Here is a 21,742-nt window from a genome sequence, read left to right as displayed (position 1 = left end):
AAGTGAGTACAGAGTCAGTGGGAGTAATTACATCTGGGTATTGACACTTTCACCATAATTCATAGAGAGGCTCTAGGTATTAACTGTATATTGGTTGTTCTGGTTGACATTTGGTGTCAGATTATAAAATGAGTCCCTAAGTTTGCAACAGCTTAGTATGTAGGTCATTATGCAGTGATCTGGTAAGGGATAATCTTTATTAAAATTTACATTGAATGTGAATAAATTGAATTTCTTCAGAATAAAAACATATAAGCAAAGAACTCAGACAAACTGGGGAAATGTCTCAATGGCTTCAGAAACAAAACAGTATATTGACACAAATTTGTTGGACTGAATGTCAAATTTACAAAATGTTTAAGAATATTTACATGTATGACTCTTGAATCTGTTCACCAGCATACATAATTGATAAAGAAAATAAATCTTCTTGGAATCCAGTTGTCTTATTAATAAAATATGAGAATGATCCAAGTGGAAGAACTCACAAATTAGAATGTAATGAGCAAATGAAATCAATAACCCAAAAAGTAATAGTGAATGTAAGAGGAAGATACTAAATGCAGGATATAACCCAACATGAACAAAAGGATGGATGCAGAATTCATTTAGCCTAATATGATTACTTAAAGAAATAGTAGCCTATGGGATCAAATGCCAAATTATGACTTCATATATGAGTATTCAGATAGTGAAGTACAATCATGCTTCAAAACTCTTTAATTTAAGACACTTGGGAGCTATGTTTTAACATTTCTTATATCTAGCATTTGTTGTGTCCCTAATGCGATGAAGGGAGTTCCTTTCTGGCCTTAATATTATGATGTAGCACATGGGGCCAAAGATGATGCCTAAAAGTAATGTACTAGAGGCCAAGATAGAGAGGACTTCCATAGCCACCATGACCTTCCCCTTGGTGCTGTGGTAGACAGGGAGGAAGCTGACCCAGACACTGCAAAACACCAGCATGCTGAAAGCCAGGAACTTGGCTTCATTGAATGTGTCAGGCAGATTCCTGGACAAAAAAGCCATAAGAGCCAGTGTTCCCAGGTATCCCAGGATGCAGTAGAAGACAACAGCTGAGACTTTGTTGCAAAGGATGATAATGAGTCCATGTTCTGTATGAGCATTTTTGTCACTAAATGGAGGAGAGGTTGCCTGCCAGATTCCAGAGAGAACAACTTGCAGTAGGGTGCAGATGGGAATGATGAAATTAGGGGCCCTTGCTATCAGAAGCCACCTCCTCATTCTCCCTGTAGCAGGGATCTTGAAGGCTATAAGTACAGGGAGAGTTTTGGCCAGCAGAGTAGAAAGAGCCACAGTGAACAGAAGTCCAAATGTGTTCTGCTGCATGATACAGGTGACTGTGCTAGGATGGTCAATGTAAAGCAAGGGACAGAGAAAACAGAGGGTCAGAGTGATGAGCAGGATGTAACTGAGATGCCAGTTGTTGGCCTTGACAATGGGAGTGTCTCTGTGCTTCAGAAACACACCAAGAACAACAGCTGTGAGTGAGGAGAAGCCCAAGGACATGAAAGTGAGTGTCTTCACCATGGTGTCATCATAGTCCAGAAATGTCATAGTCTTATGTTGACTGTGGCTCTTCAAAATGTTTGCAAAATGAGTTTCTGGACACTTCACACACTGTCCCACATTTGGCAGAAATGCAGGTTATTATGTATCCATGCTTAGGTTTCTTCTTTTATTCTAAGTCACTTAACTGCTCCAGAACTTTGCAATGATATCTGAACCACCTTGCTTTGTTTCACATACAAATACAGAAGGATTAAATTCAATTTGCCTTCTACTTCATGGTGACAGAAATTAAGCAGCACCAATGCTTTCTCTGTTGTTACTCATATGGTATCCTCACCTTGAGTGACAATGTTGTATCTGTTTTACAAGTCACTAGTGCACTGACATATATCACATAGACCTAATTTCACTCTGAAATTGCTCTTCATTAATACATCTCCATTCTTAAGAGGGCATGAGACTTCAGTGCAATAGAGAGAATGTCTTTTAGAAATCATATAATGATGTTCTCTTATGTTCCAAATGCGTCTACATTCATAAATTCCATGGTGTTCTCTAAGTGTCTTCATTCTATGAAGGAGCCTGAATGGGTTAAAATTCTTAAATTCTTGCAGCCTTGAAGTACTTCATCAGTGACACTGTTTTCATAACTGTGTACAGTAGTAGCTATGTATTACATAGATAAAGAACTATTCATGTATTCTTATGTCTATATGGACAAGTGTTTGAACTCTCTGTTCCTGATGTCTTATCAGTTTACTCTTGATTATCATTTATGATTATGGATTTTTAGACCTTATTTTCCATGTAGTAATAATGTCCATATTTCTATACACTTTTTATTTTTGATAGATATTTAATTCTTTTTATATCATCACATTACCATTCACACTCCCAATAAAGTACATTCTGTTCATGATTTTGGACTTTCTGAACTCCTGTCAGATTCTCCCCACCTCCATGCCCACACAATTCCACACTCTGTCTTTCTCTCTTTCTTTAAAAAAGAGTAAAACAAAATAACAACAAACCAAATAAAACAATAATTAAATAAACTCACTCTCTCACATATGCACACACAAACTACGAAGCACAAAAACACAAAGTATAAACTATAAAGTATAAAGTATAAAGAACAATTCCAATAAGACCAGAAGATAATAAATAAAGAAAAACAACATCTCAGAACATTACCATGTCTATTCATCTCCATATTCTGGCCCCATACTCTGGCACTTTAATGGAGTCCAGGCTCTTCCTAGGGACCCCAGTCTTCCCAACAGCTCCAGGCTGCACTGTCTACGCAGGGCTTCATATTCCAACTTGCAACTTCAGCAGAAGACATCTTCTTTACCAAATGCCAGGTTGGTTATAGGGATCCTAGCATCCCCTTCACTTGGAACCATATTCCTGCAAACAGCTATGGAACTTCCTAGCTACACCAGTTATGTCCCTGCTCACTGCTGGGTAACATTCTTTAAAGCATGCCTAATATAGTCCAGCAGTACCATGCCTCTTGGCCTCCATATTCCAGCCCACAAGTCTGGCACCTTTAGTGGATGACAGGACCCCAGGTATGATACCATACCACCTGCTAACATTCCTTAAAGACTGCTCTAGAGGCCCAGACTGTACTTTCTCCTCTGGGCTCCATATTCCACCTCACACCTTAGGCAGAAGACTTCTGTTTTACCTCAGGCCAGGCCCACTGCTAGCCAACACTCATGAAAGCTGGCCCAACAGCCCCCACCTGCACACTACCTGCCCTCCCTATCACAGCCCACAGCTTCAGCTGCTTTACTGTATCCTGTGCTATACTAGGAATCCCAGACACCAATCAGATACCCAGAACACAAGAGGCTACACAAATTATTGGAACCACAGAGGCCAGGTAGGCCTCTAAATCCAATAGGTCTTGCAGGCCACAAAACCCCACTGGAGATACCCTACTGGACCTATAAACTGCCTAGTCACCAGAATCCCTGACCACTAAGGTCAGAAGACCAAAGAGGAAACAGAAACTAAGAAACAAAACACCAATTCAACAAAGACAAAGTCAGAAATATCTAGATGTATAACTAAATGCAAACCTAGATGCCTAAATGCCAGTGTAAGAATACAATCATCAACAGAAAGGATACTATGGCATCACCAGAGACCATCTACTCTATAACCAAAGACCTGAACATTCCAACAGCACTGAAGCACAAGAAAGCAACCTTAAAAACAACTTTATGAAGATTATAGAGGGAATGAAAAAGATCCCATGATGAAATTGAGAAAAAGACAAACAAATAATTGGAGGAAATTGATAAATTACTTAAAGAATGCCAAGGAAGTCAGGAAAATACAAACAAACAGGTTATGGAAACTGATCAAGCCCTGAAAATGGAAAGAGAAGCAATAAAGAATACACAGAAGGAGGGAATTCTGGAAATCAAAAATCTGGGTCAGTAAACAGGAACTACTGATGCAAGCATCACCAATAGAATTCAAGATATGGAAGAGAGAATTTCAAGTGTGAAAGATACAATAGAAGAAACAGATTCATTGGTCAAAGGAAATGTTGATTTAAAAATTCTTAACACAAAACTTCCAGGAAATTTGGAAATCTATGAAACGACCAATATAAGAATAGTACAAATATAAGAAGAATACCAGCCTAAATTATCAGAAAATAAATTCAATAAATTCATAGTAGAAAAAATTTTTAACCTGAAGAAGGACTTGCCTATACAGGTACAAGAAGCTAACAGAACAACAGAGAGAATGGACCAGAAAAAAATGTCCCAAAGCCACATAATAAGTAAAACACTGAACATACAGAACAATGTTCTAATACAACCATTATAAGCTGAAAGGGAAAAAATTCATATAACATATAAAGGCAGACCTGTTAGAATACAATAGCCACAAATACTTTGGGTTAATTCTAACTACGCAAGAGAAGGACCTGTATGATAAGTCCCTGAAGAAAGAAATTAAAGAAGATATCACAAAATGGTAAGCTCTCCCATGTTCATGGATATTTACGATTAAAATAGTAAAAATGTCAATCTTTTCAAAATAATCTAAAGATTCAATGAAATTGCCATTAAAATTCTTTATAGACCTGGAAAGAACAATACTCAACTTTATATGGAAAAGAAAAAAAAAAAAAAAACAGGATGGCCAAAAGAACCTTGTACAATAAAACAACCTCTGGACGCATCACTATCCCTGCCTTCAAGCTTTACTACAGTAATAAAAACAGCTTGGTACTGGCATAAAAACCAACATGTGGACCAATGAAGCAAATTGAAGACCCTGACATTCATCCGCACACCTATGAACATATAATTTTTGACAAAGAAGCCAAAACTGTACATTGGAAAAAAGAAAGAATCTTCAGCAAAAGAAATTGGCATAACTGCATGTCAACATGCAGAAGATTGCAAATAGATCCTTATCTGTCACCATGCACAAAAGTTAAGTCCAAGTGGTTGAAAGACCTCAAAAAAAAAAACCTGGTTTCTCTGAAACTGATAGAAGAGAAAGTAGGAAGTAGTATTGAAACCATTGGCAACAGAGACCACTTTCTAAATATAATACCAGTAGTACAGACACTGAGAGCAACAATTAATTAATGGGACCTCTTGAAACAGAAATTTTTGTAGGGCAAAAAACATGGTCAATAAGACACCAAATGACAGCCTACAAATTGGGAAAAGATCTTCACCAACCCCACATGTAATCTCCTGCATATGTAAAGGATTCAAGAAACTAGATATCAAAATACCTAACAGTCCCATTACAAAATGGGCTGGAGTGCTAAACAGAATTCGCAACATAAGCTCCAAGGTATGATAGACATTTAAGTAATTGCTCAACATCCTTAGTCATCAGAGAAATACAAATAAAAAGCACTCTGAGATACTATCTTACACTTGTCAGAATAGCTATGATCAAAAACACCAATGACAGTCAATGTTAGAGCAAGGGGAACATTCCTCCACTGTTGGTGGTAGTGCGAACTTGTACAGCCTCTTTGGAAATCAGTATGGCAGATTCTCAGAAAATTGGGAATCAATCTTCTTCAAGATTGTAGTATAACCATCTATACCACTATTGGGCATATTGCCAAGGAATGCTCAGTCACACCACAACGACACATACTTAACTATGTTCATAGGAGCATTATTTGTAATAACCAGAACCTGGAAAAAACCTAGATGCCTTTCAACTGAAGAATGGCTAAATAATATGTATACATATACAGCAGGGAAAAAACAATGACATTGTGAAGTTTGCAGGCAAATGGATGGAACCAGAAAATATACTGTGTGAAGTAATTCAGACTCAGAAAGACAAACATTGTATGTACTCACTCATAAGTGGATACTAGATATAAAGCAAAGGATAACCAGACTGCAACTCACAGCTTCAGGGAGGCTACCTAGTAAAGAGGGTCCTAGGAAAGACAGAGGGACCCCTCATTGACAGAGAAATGGATGAGATCTACATGAGAAAAGTGGTGGTAAGAGGATTAATGGAGGGCAAGTGTCGGGGGAAAGAGAACTAGGGGAGTGGTGGGTCCTAGCTGGATATGGAGCAGAGTGGGAGAACAAGGAAAAAGAACCCATGATAAATGAAGACACCATGGGAATAGGAAGAAGCAGAGTACTATAGGAGTCCCCAGGAATCAACAAAGATGACTTCAGTGGCAATGGTCGAGAGTGTGCCTGAACTGACCTGCTCTGGTGATTGAAAGGCCAAACACCCTAACTGTCATGATAGATTCTTCATCCAGTGACTGATAGAAGCAGATTCAGAGATCCATGGCCAAGTCCCAGGTGCAGCTCTAGTAGTCTAACCAGTGAGAGAGAGGTGGGATTATATGAGCAAGATCCATTGAGACCATGAGTGGAAAAATTACAGAGACAACCAGCCAAACTGGTTGAAACGCATGAACTATGAACCAGTAGCTGAAGAGCCCCCATGGTACAGCTCTACGCCCTCTGGATAAGTGAGACAGTTGTTCAGCTTGAACTGTTTAAGGGGCCCACAGGCAGTGAGACCAGGACTTGTGCTTAGTGCATGAGCCGGCTTTTTGGAACCTACTGCCTATGCTGAGACACTTTGCTCAGCCTTGGTGTAGGGAGGTGGGTATTGCACCTGCCTCAACTGAATCTACCAGTCTCTACTGACTCCCCATGGTAGACCATGCCTTGGAGTAGGTGAGAACCAGGGGTGGTTTCAGAAGGGAGGCTGGGGGTGGGATGACAGGGGAATACATGGTTGATATGTAAAATGAATAGAAAAGATCTCATAATAATAAAATAAAATAATACACCAAACTTATTAATGGAGACTGTAAATGCCAGAAGAGTCAGAGGATTTGTTATGTAGACTGTAATAGAACGTTGATGCCAGCCCAGACTACTATATCCAGCAAAATGCTCAATCATCAAAGACAGAGAAAAACAGATATTTCATGACAAAGTCAAATTTAAATCATATTTACCCACAAACCTAGGTCTAGAGATAGTATGTGGAGCAAATTGCCAACCAAATCTCCAAAAATTTTTACTATACGCAATATAATATGGCAATAGATAATCTCATACCAACAAAAACCAAAGAATGGAAACACACACACACACACACACACACACACACACACACACACACACACAAAACCACCACTATTGGTGAAATTATTAAGGCCACTCCACGTAGTTAAAAGGGAGGTTTATTTTTGGGGTACTTACAAATGAAGGGGTAGGTTGCAGGGTCTGGCAAAGGTATAGGGCAGTCCAGCGGTGTTCTCTGGAGAACTCTGCTCGGTCTACTTCCAGCCTCCAGCGTCCTGGAACCAAGAGAGCCACCTCCTCCTGCTCCTTGTTCTTCTGCTCCCTCCTCTGCTGGCCTTGTGGGCGTGATCATTACTGAAGCCTCAATGGAGGTTGGAACTTCCAGGCCAATGCTGGGATGGCTATCCACTACACACCACCACAAACAAAGTAACAGGAATTAACAATCATTGATCACTAATATTTTTTAATATTAATGGAATCAATTCCCCAATAAAAAGACATAGGTAAGAGAGTGAATATGAAAACTGGATCCATCCTTTTGCTGCATACAACAAACACACCTGAGCACCAAATATAGACATTATTTCTGAGTAAAGGTTTGGAAAAAGGTGCCTAATAAAAAGTGGAGAGATGTCATACCAGCAACTTAATAGTTCATCTGAAAGCTTTAGAACAAAAAAAAAGCAAGAACACTTAAGAAAAAGTGAATGGCAAAAGTAATCAAATTGCAGGCTGAAATCCAATAAAATAGAAACAAATAGAAGACTATAGAAAAACAATTAGCTGGTTTTTGAGAAAATAAACAAGATAGACTAACCACTATCCAAACTAATTAAAAGGCAGAGAGAAAATACCCAAATTAACAAAATCAGAAATGACAAGGGAAGTGAATAACAACAAGCATCAAGGAAATTCAAGGAATCACTAGGTCATACTTTAACAACATGAACTTCACAAAACTGGAAAATCTAAAAGAACTGGACGTTTTTCTGGATAGATACAGCTTACCAAATTTAAATCAAGTTCAGATAAAGCATTTAAATAGATCTATAACCTCTAAGGAAATAGAAGCAGTCATTAAAAGTCTCCCAAGCAAAAAAAGCCCAGTACCAGGTAGTTTTAACACAGAATTCTGCCAGACTGTTGAAGAAGAGCTAATACCAACACACCTCAAATTATTCCACAAAATAGAAGCAGAAAGAACTTTGCTAAATTCATTTATCAGGTCACGGGCACCCTGATATCCAAATGACAAAAATATTCAACAAAGAAAGAGAATAACAGACCAATTTCCCTTATGAATACAGTTGCAAATATAATAAAATTCTTGCAAATAGAATCTAAGAACATATCCATGAGATCAACCCTCTTGACCACTAAGTAGGCTTCATCCTAGAGATTTAGGGATGTTTCACCATATGAAAATCAGTAAATATAATCACCAGATAAACAAACTGAAAGAAAGAAAATCACATATGTTCATCTCATTGGATATTGAAAAACCTTTGACAAAATCTAATACTCTTCATGAAAAAAGACTTAGAGAGATTAGGAATACAAGGCACATATTTAATCATCACAAAGGCAATTTACATTAAGCCTATAGCCAACATTGAAGTAAATGGAGAGAAACTCATGAAATTCCACTAAATTCAGAAACAAGACAAAGTTTTGCAATCCCCCAAAACTCCTCAGTATAGTACTTGAAGTTCTAGCTAGAACAATAAGACAACTACGGAGATAAAGGACATAGAAATTGGAAAGGCAGAATTGAAAATATTATTATTTGCAGATGATATGACTGTATCCATAATTGACCACAAATTTCTATCAGGGTCCTCCTCCAGCTGATAACCCTCTTCAGCAATGTGGCTGAATACAAGTTTAATTAAAAAATTCAGTAGGTCTGCTTTACAAATTAGAAAGTGTTTGAGATAGAATTCAGGGAAATAACCCCCTTCACTATAGCCACAAACAATATAAAATCTTTTGTAGTAACCCTAACCAAGCAAGTGAAAAACTTGCACAACTTAAACTTTAAGTATTTGAATAAGGAATTGAAGACTATATAAGAAGATGTAAAGATTTCTCATGTTCATGGATCAGTAGGATCAACCTAGGAAAAAATATGGCCATTTTACCAAAAGAAATCAACAGATTCAATGTAATCCATGTCAAAATTGCAACACAATTCCACCCTTTATAGAGTTGAAGGACAAGACTCAATTTCATATGGCAAAGCAAAGACCTCGGATGATTAAAACCACCTTGTACAATAAAAGAACTGCTGGAGGTATCACCATCCCTGATTTAAAACTCTATTACAGAACTATAGTAGCAAAACCCATGAAGTATTGACCTAAAAACAGATAGGTTGATCAATGGAGTCTCATAGAAGACCCAGATTTAAATGCACACACCTATGCACACCTGAATTTTGATAAAGAAGCCAGAGAGGCGCAATGGAAAATTAAAACATAGTCCACAAATGGTACTGATCTCACTGGATATCCGAATGTAGAAGAATGCAAATAGATTTATAATCTTCATCTTGCATAGTACTCAAGTCCAAATGGATCAAAAGCCTCAACATGAAGAAGAAACAAGAATCACTGAACTTAACAGTAGAGAAAGTGGGGAGTAGCCTTGAACCATTTGGCAAAGGAGATGACTTCCTGAAGAGAGCAGCCATAGCACAAGCACTAAGATGAACAACTAAAATATGGGAGCCCATGAAACTGATAAGCTTCTGTAAGGCAAGGACACCATGAATAGGAGAAAATGGCAGCCCACAGATGGGAAATTTTTTTGCCATGTCTACATCAAGTACATCAAATGATATAAAGAACTAAAGAAACTGGACATCACCAAACCAAATAATCAAATGAAAAGATACGGTATAAATCTAAACAGAGAATTCTTAATAGAGGAAACTAAAATGCCTGAGAAACACTCAAAGAAATGTTCAATATCTTTAGACATCAGGGAAATGCAAAATAAATAGATTTTGAGATTTCATCTTACACCAATTAGAATGGCTATGATCAATCACACAAGTGACTTCTTATGCTAGTGAAGATACAGAGTAAGGAGAACATTCTTCCATACTGGTGGGAGTAAAATTTTGTACAGCCAGTATAAAACAAACATAGCGATTCCTCAGAAAATCGGGGACTGACCTAACTCAAGACCCAGATCTATCATTCTTGGGCACATAGCCAAAGGACATTCCATCCTCTCAGAAAGTAACTTGCTTAACCCTGATCACAGCAGTGTTATTCTTAAGAGCTAGAAACTGGAAAAAATGTAGGTACCCCTTAACCAAAAGATGGATAAAGAAAATGTGGTACATTTACAGAATGGAGTATTATTTATCTGATAGAAAAAATGACCTCATTGCATTTGCTGGTAAATGGATGTAATTAGGAAAAAAAACATACTTTGTGAGGTAATCCAGAACAAGGAAATCAATGGAGATGTATCCTCACTTATCAGTGTGTATCAGCTGTTAAATAGAGGGTAATCACACTACATTCCACAGACACAGAGATGCTAAGTGACAAGGAGGACTCGAGGGGTAACAAATGAACATCCCTGGGAAAGGGAAATGTAATAGACTTTTGTGGGTGTACTGGGGGCAGGTGGGGGATCAGAAGAGGAGAGATCAGGTGCAGAGTGAGGAACACAGGAAGAGAGTATAAGGACAGACTATTGGAATAGGTGGAGATAAGGAAACTATGTGGAAATCTAGTGCAGTGGATACTCTCTGGAAGCTGTGAGGATAACGCTTAAGAGGACACCTAGTAATGGAGGATATGGAGCCTAAACTGGCCATCTAATATCACCAGGCTAGGTTCTAATTGGAGGGACTTTGACACCAATCCAGCCACCAAGCTTTCGATCCACAACCTGCCCTGAAAATAAGCTGTACTGGCACAGTGGTGGCTCAGAGCTTATGGGGTTTGCCAATCAGTGACTGATCTGTCTTGATGGCCAAATCATGAGAATCAGCCCATGCTTCACATTGCCTTGATGTCCAGGAACATGAAGCTGAATGCTTAGAGACCTAGAAGCAAAAAAAAAACTACTAAAAGAAAAAAAAAGAAGGAAATAAATAAAGAAAAAGTCAATGAAATTATTTCTAATCATATTTTGATACAATCATTGACTGGTGCCTAGCCTAATCATCATCAGGAAGATTAACTCCAGCAGCTGATGAGATTCAGAGACTCATAGCCAAACATTACAGGAAGTTTGGTAAACTACACTGAAGAGGAGAAGGAAGGGTTGTAGGAGCCTGAGAGGTTGAAGTCACTAGGAGATCATGGCCCAAAGAATCATATAAGCAGGGCTCATAGGGGTTCACAGAGACTGAAGCAACAATCAGGGAACTTCCATGGGTCTGTGCTAGGCCTTCTGATTACATACTGAATTTACTGTAGATTGAGATTTTTGTGGGACTCCTAAGAGTTGGAAGTGGAGGGGTCCATGACTCTTTTGCCTGCACATGGGACTCTTTCATGCTACTATGAAGCCTGGTCCAGCATTGATATGAGAGTTTATGCTCAGTCTTATTGCATCTTTTTATGTCAAGTTCAGTTGATATTACTTGCATGCCTGTCATTTTCGGAAGGAAACTGAAAAAATAGTGTGGGAGAAGGGGAGGTAGAGGGTGTGTTTGTGTGGAAGGAAGGGTGGGGAGGCTGTGCTGAGGATATTTGTATAATATATAGAATTATCATAAAATTGAATTAAAGTTAAAAAATACAACTATGATATGCTCACAAGTCTATGGGTGTAAGGGAGAAAACTGCAGTAGTTTGAATGAGAATGTCCCCCCCACTTTATATCACACATTTTAAAGCTTTGTCCCCAGGTGGTGGAGCTATTTGGAAAGGATTAGGAGATGTGGACCTTTTGAGAGAGGCCTGTTGTTGTGGAATGGCTTTAAGGATCTTGTTGTTCACAGTGTGTCTTCTCTGTCTTCTACTTGTGAACCAGTATGTAAAGTCCCAACTGTTCCTGTTGTCATGCTGTTTTAGTCAAATTTCTAAAGCTATGAAGAGACATCATAACCAAGGCAACTAATAAAAAAGAGAATTTAACTTGCAGGCTCCAGATGGAGAACATCGCAAGCTGCTTGCCGGAAGAAATGGAGCTGGAAAAAGAGCTGAGATATTACATCTGATCTATAGGCATGATACACAGAGAAAGAGAGAGAGAGAGAGAGAGAGAGAGAGAGAGAGAGAGAGAGAGAGAGAGAGAGATATGGATGGTGGGAGGGAGAGAGGGAGGGAGGAAGGGAGAGAGAGAGAGATAAATGGGAATGAAGCAGGCTTTTGAAATCTCTAATGATAATAATATTAACAGCAACAACTATATTAATACTAGTAATAATAAAATAAAATAAATTTTAAAAATGACACTAACTTAGAACAAATGATTTATATCTCAGAATTTTCCATTAAATATTTCAGACTCTTGTTGCAAATGAGTACTGAAATGATGCATAATGGGATATTGAGGAATTGTATCCCAAGGTATTTAGAAACGGCTGATGGAGTGATGAAATATTCCTGTTCCCTTTGTTTCTCCAATATAATCATTTGCTAGTTCTAGCATGGCTTCTAAACTGCCATCTTACCAAATCAACTTCAATTCTTAGTAACAACAGAAGATTTACGAAAAACTTATACCAAGGTCAGCAAGATGTCTAGGTGGTGGCAAGGTAGATACATTCTGAGATCTACCCTCTGCTTTCCACAACCACACATTAAGTGTTTGTATTTACACACAAATGAATGCGTACACACACACACACACACACACACACACACACACACACACGACACATATACACATAAGTTAGAAAATAATAAAAAATTTAAAAGTTAAGACTGTAATTTCTTAGTCTTTCTTAAACACCTATGAGGAAAATTATCATGCTAAAAGATCAAACGTTAACAACAAAAACAACTTGGTGAAATTGAGAAAAGAACCAGATTTCCCATCATGTCCACTTTTGCAAAAAACAAAAAAGAAACAAAACCAAACCCCCACCCCCACCACCCCCCAAAAAACCTCTTGGTTAATCAAGCAAGGAAAAGAATGTTCAATTGTAAAGGGAAAAAAATAAAATTATTGTTATTGCCACTGGATGAAACAATAATTGTTTAAAAGTCCAAAACTTTAACTAAACTAAAGAGTGAATGATGAGCTGAGCAGCATACCTAGGGGATACTGCAAATTCAATTTCACACCACTAATAAAGTAAATATATATATATAATATATATATAAAGATTTCTTGTTACATTATTAGTAACAAGTGATTGCCAAGCCAGTTGGAACTCAATCTCCCCAACTATCATGACACCTCATGAGGATCCCCTTCATATATTTTAGAAAGTCTTCAAAGCACTAGGTTTCTATATCATCCATCAGCTGCTCCTCAATTATAGCTGTCAGTCCCCAGATTCCCTTCCTCAACCCCATTTCTCTTCACACTGCCCACCTGACACCCTATTCTTGTTGTTTCACCTCAGTCCACCCATATAATCTATTCTATCTTTCCCACTGAAAGATTCATGTGTTCTCCCAGAGCCTTCTTCTATACCTAACCTCTCTAGGTCTATGGATTATAAGTTGGTTATCACTTATCTAATGGCTAATACCCACATATAAGTGAATACATACCATATTTATCGGACTTGGGCCTAGGTTACCTGACTCTAGATGTTTCTTTTTTCTAGTACTATCCATTTGCCTATAAATTTCATGATGTCCTTCTTTTGTTGTTTTGCTTTTTGAGAGAGAGAGTCTTTCTGTGTATCTTTGGTTGTCCTGGAACTTGCTCTGTAGACCTAGCAGGCAATGAACTCACAGAGATCCCTAAGCCTCTGACTCCTGAGTGCTGGGATTAAACTCATGCACCACCATTGCCCAGCTGACTAATGGGTTCTAAGCTACTGAACACAGTGCTGCTTTAGAGTCACTACTGCATTCTAAGATAAACATGAGCAAGTAGATAAAGAAGGATAAATTTTAGAAATAGGTCATCAGAAGGTGCTGACTTCAGAGAAGGAGTTCATGTTTCATAACTCAAATACTCAATTTGGTTTCACATGGAGAATGATTTATTGGCATTTCCTGACACAGTATAAGCCAAGGAAATTCTGGACTTGACCTGATAATTGTAGCTTCACACATGGAGAATAGGGATACTGGTTGGCTATATGGTCTATGTGAATGGTGTAGCATGGGTCGTACTGCTCATACTCCATGAATGGTGGATGTTGTAAACATAGGTGGAAGCTGTCTGATTTGTACTTGGGAATAGAACACTCAGTATGTCCACATGAACTCTGAGTGTCATGGGTCATTTCAAAACTTTACCTTTACATCTAACTGTGGATCTTCAGACATTACACTGAGATAGTTTTAAAGGATTTCAAACAAATAACTCATTGACACTGTCCTGGGACCAATTGGACCAACATTGCTTTCTCCCATGGGCATCAATACCCAGGGATATGAGTTGATGTCATAGGACCTGAGGCTGAGATGTCCTCAGATTGTTTTCCAAACCATGTTTTTACCTCTGCTGTGGACCTCAACTGCAGATCCCTAGGTCAGAGAGTGCTTGGCATTTCTCCAGGGTAGTGGAGCCAGCTGCAGAGCAAGCCATCTCATCCACATAAGTATTTTCTTCAGTGGATATCAGACATAAAAGCAGATTGTGTGCATGGTTATCCATTTGATAAACTGATATGCATCCACAGACCACACTACTGGCTTAGAGATTTGGAGACTTGACCTGATGATCACTCTGTATTTCTTCTTCTGGATCCTGTATACCCCCATTCTCCTGTCCAACCTCACTCACCCCAAGTGCTTCTGGAGAATGAAGCAGAGTCAAGACAAGCATGGAGATGTGGTGACAGGTTGTGTCTTTTTCCTTATTGCAGTGCCAAGCACTGAAGTGCAGGTGGACAAAGAGTATTACAGCTATGCCCTGGATGTGCTGTAAGTGTGTTTGCCTTTTTCATGTGAATGTCATGATATGAAATACAACATAGAGGTAGGAATGGGAAGAGCAATGCAGGGAGCTTCTGTGCTTTTCTCCCAACCTCATCACCAAGAAGTGATGCAAAATATGTTTTGACTTTTACCAATCACTCTTTCCTCACTATGAAGCTGTGAGACCTTTAAAATTTTTTCCCAATTAGCCTCCATTTACAAGCCTGAAAGCCAAGTTTATAACAGCATTCTTTACTTTGTTCTCTCATAGGTAGCCTTCCTTTTCTCAGGGGCCATTGTGAGGTGTTCAGTGGTGTCCTAACACAAGAAATTCCAGACTACTACAATGATTTCAGTAGTCACAAAGTGCATTCAAGTATCTTCCCGAGTCTGCTAATGTAGTGTGTATCAGTGTGTGACTGTAGTGCAGAAGCAGGGTCTCTAATATTTGTGGGACTTCTCACTGGGGAGAGCATCCATGTAGGCAGATACCCTGCATGGGACCACTCCACCTCTCTGAAACTGTGATGGGGACGATGTATGAGGGCTGTCTACTGTGTGGTACTTGGGTGTTTCCCTTGTTCTCTCACTTGAACACATGCACAGTCTTAGGCTTTTAGAGGTTACAAAGGCCAGGTCAATATCTACCTTCAAAGTAAACAAGGAATGTCTGCACTTCAAATGCTTTGTTGTCATTCTGAAAAAGCTATGATATCTCTTACTGTGGTGACTGCTGACTCCCTTCTGACTTGCTATAGTGGCAGGTGCTGCCTGTGATTGCTGTCAATGTTTGAAGCTGGGATGGAGAGACTACACACTGGGTCATCTCTGCTACTGTGAAGATGTATGTGTCTGGTGTTTTTAAGTCTAAATATTTTTTCTCTGATCCTTATATTTACCTCTATTCCTCTTTTAGTTCTTTCATGTTTTATTAAAGGATTTTTTATTTATTTTATATTTCAACCGTGTATCTCCCTCCCTTTTCTCCTAACACCCCTCCTTCTTCCCCACCCTCCCAAACCACTATTTATTCCCTCCTCCAACAAAGTGTCCTCCCATCAGGATTCAGCAGAGTTTGTTACATTCATTAGGGGCAGTTCCTAGGCCCTCCCCCTGTACCAAGGCTGTGCAAGGTGTCAAACCATAGGTAGTATCCTCCAAAAAGGCAGTTCATGCACCAGGGATGTATCCTGATCCTACTGCCAGGGGGCCCTTTAATCACAGTAGCTACTCAACTGTCTCCCTTATGCAGAGGGCCTATTGCAGTCCCATGGAGGCTCCACAGCTGTTGGTCAAAGTTCATAAAGTCCCACTAATTTGGAGTGGTTTTTCACTGTAGGTTTCTCTATCATGATCTTGATGCCCATTGCTCATAGAATTCCTCTTCTCTCTCTTCAACTGCACTCCTGGTGCTGACCTGGTTCTTGGCTGTGTATCTCTGCAAGTACTTTCATTAGTTACTGGATGTATGCTCTGTGATGACAGATAAGGTATTCACTGATGTGATCACTGGAGTAAGCCAGTTCAGGCACTTCTCCACTATTGTTGTAGTCTAAGCTGGGGTATCCTTGAGGAATCCTGGGAACTTCTCTAGTCCTCAGTTTGTAGTTGTCCTCATGATGTCTCCCTTTATTGTGGTATCTCTTTCTTTGCTCTCCCACTCTATCCCAATTCTAGCTCGACCATCCTATTCCCAAATATTCTCTTAATTTTTTAAAGTAATTATTTTTACAATATTGAGCATTCATATATATATATATATATATATATATATATATATATATATATATATATGTGTGTGTGTGTGTGTGTGTGTGTGTGTGTGTGTGTGTGTGTGTGTAAGATTTCCCCATATACTAATGATATATTCAGTTTCTTCATAATTTTAAAGTTTTCATTATTGATGTCCTTCAAGATTTTATTAAGTTTATTTTACCATATTTCTGAGGCAATTGTGAATGAGGTTTTCTTACTTTCTTCTTCAGCAAATGTGTTCTTTGTATGTAGGAAAGTAACTGTCTTTTGTGGTAATTTTTAATTCTGCCATTTTGATGTAAATATTTTCTATGGAGTATTTAGGATCTCAATTATGGAAGCCTGTTGTTGGTTTCTTTTTTTACTCTTAGTGTATTTGGGAGGCCCAACACCATGTTCTCCAATAGATGAAGTCTATTCTTACTTGTGACTACTTGGCCTTAGCTTGGCTTTTTTTTTTAAAGCCAGCTTTATTTAACCTAAAATATACCCTTTACCTTTTTAAATTTTATTTTATAATTTAATTTAATTTTACATATCAGCCATGGATTTCCCTGTCCTATGTTCTTCCCCCCACCTCACAGCCTTCCCCACCTTTCCCCCAGGCCAACCCCCATTCCCATCTCCTCCAGGGCAAAGCCTACCCTGGGGATTCAGCTCAACCTGGTAGATTCATTCCAGGCAGATGCAGTCCCCTCCTTCCAGGCTGAGGAAAGTGTCCCTGCACAAGCTCCAAGTTCCAAAAAGCCAGCTCATGCACTAAGGACAGGTCTGGGTCCCACTGCCTCAGTGCCTTCCAAAGAGTTCAAGCTAATCAACTGTATTGCTTATCCAGAGAGCCTGATCCAGTTGGGAGCTGCTCAGCTTTTGTTTCATAGTTATTTGTCTCCATTAGTTTGGCTATTTGTTCCTGTGCTTATTCCAATCTTGGTGTTAACAATTCTGGCTCCTACAATGCCTCCTTTCTTGCCAATTGGACACCAGGAACTCCACCTGGGGTCTGGTCATGAATTTTTGCATCCTGTTCCCTCAGTCATTGTATGAGATTTCTAGCAGAACAGTTAGGGTGTTTGGCCATCCAATCACCAGAGTAGGTCTGTTTGGGCTTTCTTGAGACCATTGCCAGTAGTCTATAGTGGAGGTATCTTTGTGGATTTTTGGGGACCTCTCTAGCACTTTGCTTCTTCCTATTCTCATGTGGTCTTCATTTATCATGGTCTGTTATTCCTTGTTCTCGCTTTCTCTTCTTTATCCAGCTGGGATCTCCTGCTCCGCTTTTCTCTTTCCCTCGAAACTTGCCCATCATTACTCCCTCTCAAATCCAGATTGTTCATGTAGATCTCATCAATTTCTGTCATTCAGCAATCCCTGTGTCTTTCAGGGGGTCTTGTTTTCTAGGTAGCCTTCCTGGAGTTGTGGGTAGCAGTCTAGTCATCTTTGTTTTACATCTAGTATCCTACTATGAGTGAGTACATATCTGGCTATTAAAAACAATGCTGATATTAACATACCTGAACAAGTGCACTTGTGGTGTGATTGAACATTCCTTGGGTATATGCCCAAGAATGGAATTGCTGTGTCTTTGGGCAGATGGATTCCCATTTTTCTCTCTTTGTTGCATCTTTGTTTGGTTTAGGAATCAGGGTATTTGTAGCCTCATAGAAGGAGTTCGGTAATGTTCCTTCTGCTTCTATTATGTAGAACAAATTAACAAGTATTTGTATGCACTCTTCATGAAGATCTGGTAGAATTCTGTGCTGAAAACATCTGGTCCTATGCTTTTTTTGGTTGGGAGACTTTTAATGACTGATTCTACTGTCTTAGGGGTTATTGGAATATTTAAATGGTTTCTGGTCTTGATTTAACTTAGGTATATTTTACCTTTCCAGAAAATTATCCATTTCTTTTTGATTTTCCAGTTTTGTGAAGTAGAGTTTTGAAGTATCCTGATGATTCTCTGGATTTCCTCATTTTCTGTGGTTATGTCCCCCTTTTCATTTCTGATTTTGTTAATTTAAATGCTCTCTCTCTGTCCTTTGGTGGGTTTGGATAAGGGCTTGTCTGTTTTATTGATTTTCTCAAAGAACCAACTCTTTGTTCCATTAATTTTTTGTATTGTTCTCTTTGTTTCCATTTTATTGATTTCAGTCCTCAATTTGAAAATTTCCTTTTATCTGTTCCTCCTGGGAGACTTTTCTTCTTGTTGTTATAGAGCTTTCAGGTGTGCTGTCAAGTTACTAGTGTGAGATTTCTCCAACTTCTTTATGTGGGCATTTAGTGCTATGAATTTCCCTCTTAGCATTGCTTTCATAGTGTCCCATAAGTTTGGGTATGATGTGTATTCATTTTGTTGATTTCTAGGAAGTCTTTAATTTTTTTTCTTTATTTCTTCCTTAACCCTTTGGAGATTCAGTTGAGCATTATTCATTTTCCAGGAGATTATAGGTTTTTTGTAGCTTTTTTTGTTGTTGAAATCTAACTTTAAACCTTGGTGGTCTGATAGAACACAGAAGGTTATTCCACCTGTTTTGTATCTATTGAGATTTGCTTTGTTGCCAAGTATGTGGTCGATTTAAAGAAAGTTCCATGGGGTGCTGAGAAGATTTTATATTCTTTTTTGTTGGATGAAATGTTCTATAGATATTGATTAAGTCCACTTGAGTCATAACATCAGTTATGTCCTTTATTTGTCTGTAAAGCTTTGATTTGGCAGATCTGTCCACAGGTGAAAGTGGGGTGTTGATGTCTCCCACTATTAATGTGTGGGATTTTATATGTGATTTAAGCTTTAGTAATGTTTCTTTTACATGTATGTGTGCTTTTGTGTTTTGGGCATAAATGTTCGGAATTGAAACTTTATTTTTGTGGATTTTTCCTATGATGTGTATGTAAGGCCCTTCTTGATCTCTTTTGACTGATTTTAGTTTGAAGTCTATTTTTGCTGGATTTGGGGATGGCTATACCCGCTTGCTTCTTAAGACCATTTGATTGTAAAGTCTTTTCCCATCCTTTTATTCTTAGTTATCGTCTATCTTTGAATTTGAGGTGTGTTTCTTTTATGCAGCAGAAAGTTGGTTCCTGCTTTTGTATCCCTTATGTTAGCCTGTGTCTTTTTTTTTAGGTGAATTAAGTCCATTGATACTAAGGGATATTAATGACGAGGTGATTGTTCCTTCCTGTTATTTTATTTTAATTTTTTTGGTGGTAGTGTGTGTGTACTTTTCATCTTTGGAGATTACTGCTGTGTTGTTATCTATTGACTGTGTTTTCAAGGGTGTATCTGACTTTCTTAGGTTGAAAATTTCCTTCTGCAGTTTTTGTAGGTCTGGGTTTCTAAATAAGTATTTTTTAAATCTGGCTTTGTTTTGGAATGTATTGTTCACTCCATCTATGTTGGTTGAAAGTTTTGCTGGGTGTATTAGTCTAGGCTGGCAACCATGGTCTCTTAGTGTCTGCATTATATCTGTTCAGATCCTTCAGCTTTCAAAGACTCCATTGAGAAATTGGGTGTTATTCTGATGGGTTTGCCTTTATAAGTCCTTTGGACTTTTTCCTTTGCTGCTCTAAGTATTCTTTCTTTATTCTGTATGTTTAGTTGTTTATTTATTATGTGGCAAGGGAACTTTTTTTTAGGTCTAGTCTTTTGGAGTTTTATAGGCTTCTTTTATCTTCATAGGCATTTCCTTCTTTAAGTTGGGAAAGTTTTCTTCCATGATCTTGTTGAATATAGTTTCTGTGCCTTTGAGTTTGTATTCTCTCCCTTCCTCTATCCCTATTATTTGTAGGTTTGGTGTTTTCATGGTGTCCCAAATTTCTTTGACATTTTGGGTCATGACTTTGTTGGCTTTTCTGTTTTCATTGACTGATGAATCTATTTATTCTCCTGTATCTTTAATGCCAGAGATCCTCTCTTCCACCTCTTGCATTCTGTTCGTTAAACTTGCATCTGAAGTTGCTGTTCATTTACTCAGATTTTCTATTTCCAGCATTCCCTCTGTTAGTGTATTCTTCAGTTTTTCTATTTTCCTTTTCAGGTCTTTGACTGTTTCCCTGATCTATTTCATTGCTTTTTCATGATTTTCTTGCAGGGATTTATTGTTTTTTCTGCTTTATTTGTCCTTTCCACTAGTTTTTTTTTTTTTTTTTTTTTATAACGTTCTCCCAATTTTTTTTGTCTGTTCCTTTATATCATTTTCAATTTCTTCTTTATAAGCCCTCAATTAATTGCTTTTATTTAGAAGAGTTGGCATGGTCATAGTGTCTCTTCAAATCAATAAAATACTTAACTAAGATACCTTTTATGACTCTGTCCCATCCTTACCCCCAAAATGGACTATATGAAAGGCCTTATGTTTTTCTTGGTTTTAGTAGAAATAGCAGGTTTCTTTCTGTTTATTCCATTGTTGGTTCCTTGTCACAAATATTATTGCAGTGCTGGTATATATTTTAGTTGGCTCTGTTAATGTTATAAAATACCAACCAAAATAAACTTATAGAGGATACATTTTTATCTTGCTTTCCTCTCCTGATGACAGTCCATCACTGAAGGAAGACATTTCAGAAACTCCAGCAGGAGCAGAGACAAGAAACATGGAAGAACATTGCCTACTGGCTTGTTCTCAACAGCTAGCTCAGATTGATTTTTAATACAACTCAGGTCTATCTGCTCAGAGATGTTATGGCCTACACTGATCTGGGCCCTCATATATCAATCAACAATGAAATGCCTTGAAAGACATGTCTACATGCCAGTCTGATGAAGGTAAATTCCCCAAAAAGTGTTTCTCTTTCAAGATAGGTCTGTGCTTGAATCTCATGTACAATTTTAACCAGTGAAGTGTAGTGTCCTTTTATTCT

At 38.3% G+C, this 21,742-nt stretch overlaps 2 pseudogenes; one reads left to right on the top strand and one right to left on the bottom strand.

Moving 5' to 3' along the window:
- Positions 1-747: 747 nt before the first annotated feature.
- The window catches only part of LOC118576367, a 54,657-nt pseudogene continuing 33,662 nt past the window's right edge, over positions 748-21,742 (bottom strand).
- LOC118576369 overlaps positions 14,931-21,742 on the top strand; it is a 29,214-nt pseudogene continuing 22,402 nt past the window's right edge.

Source organism: Onychomys torridus, unplaced genomic scaffold (genome assembly GCF_903995425.1).
Source record: "Onychomys torridus unplaced genomic scaffold, mOncTor1.1, whole genome shotgun sequence".
In the NCBI taxonomy this organism is placed as follows: domain Eukaryota; kingdom Metazoa; phylum Chordata; class Mammalia; order Rodentia; family Cricetidae; genus Onychomys; species Onychomys torridus.
This window is presented reverse-complemented; position numbering and strand designations above follow the sequence as displayed.